Source organism: Abrus precatorius, unplaced genomic scaffold (assembly GCF_003935025.1).
Source record: "Abrus precatorius isolate BTA unplaced genomic scaffold, Abrus_2018 Scaffold135, whole genome shotgun sequence".
In the NCBI taxonomy this organism is placed as follows: Eukaryota; Viridiplantae; Streptophyta; class Magnoliopsida; order Fabales; family Fabaceae; genus Abrus; species Abrus precatorius.
In genome coordinates, this window is record NW_020874331.1 from 7,501 (window position 1) to 10,000 (window position 2,500).

The window sequence follows — 2,500 nt, forward strand, 5'->3', positions numbered from 1 at the left end:
TCGCACCATGGTGCACCTTGATGCCCACCTTGGTGCCTCTTGATACCCACCTTGGTGCTTCTTGATACCCACCTTGGTGCCTCTTGGTGCCTCTTGGTGCCCACCTTGGTGCCTCTTGATGCCCACCATGGTGCACCTTGATGCACACCTTGGTGCCTCTTGGTGCCTCTTGGTGCCCACCTTGGTGCCTCTTGATGCCCACCATGGTGCACCTTGATGCACACCTTGGTGCCTCTTGATGCCCACCTTGGTGCCTCTTGATACCCACCTTGGTGCCTCTTGATGCCCACCTTGGTGCCTCTTGATACCCACCTTGGTGCCTCTTGGTGCCCACCTTGGTGCCTCTTGCTACCCACCATGGTGCCTCTTGGTGCCCACCATGGTGCCTCTTGGTGCCCACCATGGTGCACCTTGATGCACACCTTGGTGCCTCTTGATGCCCACCTTGGTGCCTCTTGATGCCCACCTTGGTGCCTCTTGATACCCACCTTGGTGCCTCTTGGTGCCCACCATGGTGCCTCTTGGTGCCCACCATGGTGCACCTTCATGCACACCTTGGTGCCTCTTGATGCCCACCTTGGTCCCTCTTGATACCCACCATGGTGCACCTTGGTGCCTCTTGGTGCCCACCTTGGTGCCTCTTGATGCCCACCATGGTGCACCTTGATGCCCACCTTGGTGCCTCTTGGTGCCCATCATGGTGCCTCTTCATGCCCACCCTGGTGCCTACCTGGTGCGTTTTTATGCACCCTGGTGCCCTCCTGGTGCGTTTTTATGCACCCTGGTGCCCTCCTGGTGCGTTTTTATGCACCCTGGTGCCCTCCTGGTGCGTTTTTATGCACCATGGTGCCTACTTGGTGCGTTTTTCGCACCCTGGTGCCCTCCTGGTGCGTTTTTATGCACCCTGGTGCCCTCCTGGTGCGTTTTTATGCACCCTGGTGCCTACTTGGTGCGTTTTTATGCACCATGGTGCCCTCCTGGTGCGTTTTTATGCACCATGGTGCCCTCCTGGTGCGTTTTTATGCACCATGGTGCCCTCCTGGTGCGTTTTTATGCACCATGGTGCCCTCCTGGTGCGTTTTTCGCACCCTGGTGCCCTCATGGTGCGTTTTTATGCACCATGGTGCCCTCTTGGTGCGTTTTTCGCACCATGGTGCCCTCTTGGTGCGTTTTTCGCACCATGGTGCCCTCTTGGTGCGTTTTTATGCACCATGGTGCCCTCTTGGTGCGTTTTTCGCACCCTGGTGCCCTCCTGGTGCGTTTTTATGCACCCTGGTGCCCTCCTGGTGCGTTTTTATGCACCCTGGTGCCTACTTGGTGCGTTTTTATGCACCATGGTGCCCTCCTGGTGCGTTTTTCGCACCCTGGTGCCCTCCTGGTGCGTTTTTATGCACCCTGGTGCCCTCCTGGTGCGTTTTTATGCACCCTGGTGCCCTCCTGGTGCGTTTTTATGCACCATGGTGCCCTCCTGGTGCGTTTTTCGCACCCTGGTGCCCTCCTGGTGCGTTTTTATGCACCATGGTGCCCTCCTGGTGCGTTTTTATGCACCCTGGTGCCCTCCTGGTGCGTTTTTATGCACCATGGTGCCCTCCTGGTGCGTTTTTCGCACCCTGGTGCCCTCCTGGTGCGTTTTTATGCACCATGGTGCCCTCCTGGTGCGTTTTTATGCACCATGGTGCCTACCTGGTGCGTTTTTCGCACCCTGGTGCCCTCCTGGTGCGTTTTTATGCACCCTGGTGCCTACTTGGTGCGTTTTTATGCACCATGGTGCCCTCCTGGTGCGTTTTTCTGCACCCTGGTGCCCTCCTGGTGCGTTTTTCTGCACCATGGTGCCTACCTGGTGCGTTTTTCTGCACCATGGTGCCTACCTGGTGCGTTTTTCGCACCCTGGTGCCCTCCTGGTGCGTTTTTCTGCACCCTGGTGCCTACTTGGTGCGTTTTTATGCACCATGGTGCCCTCCTGGTGCGTTTTTATGCACCATGGTGCCCTCCTGGTGCGTTTTTATGCACCATGGTGCCCTCCTGGTGCGTTTTTATGCACCATGGTGCCCTCCTGGTGCGTTTTTCGCACCCTGGTGCCCTCTTGGTGCGTTTTTATGCACCATGGTGCCCTCTTGGTGCGTTTTTCGCACCATGGTGCCCTCTTGGTGCGTTTTTATGCACCATGGTGCCCTCTTGGTGCGTTTTTCGCACCCTGGTGCCCTCCTGGTGCGTTTTTATGCACCCTGGTGCCCTCCTGGTGCGTTTTTATGCACCCTGGTGCCCTCCTGGTGCGTTTTTATGCACCCTGGTGCCTACTTGGTGCGTTTTTATGCACCATGGTGCCCTCCTGGTGCGTTTTTCGCACCCTGGTGCCCTCCTGGTGCGTTTTTATGCACCCTGGTGCCCTCCTGGTGCGTTTTTATGCACCCTGGTGCCCTCCTGGTGCGTTTTTATGCACCATGGTGCCCTCTTGGTGCGTTTTTCGCACCATGGTGCCCTCTTGGTGCGTTTTTCGCAC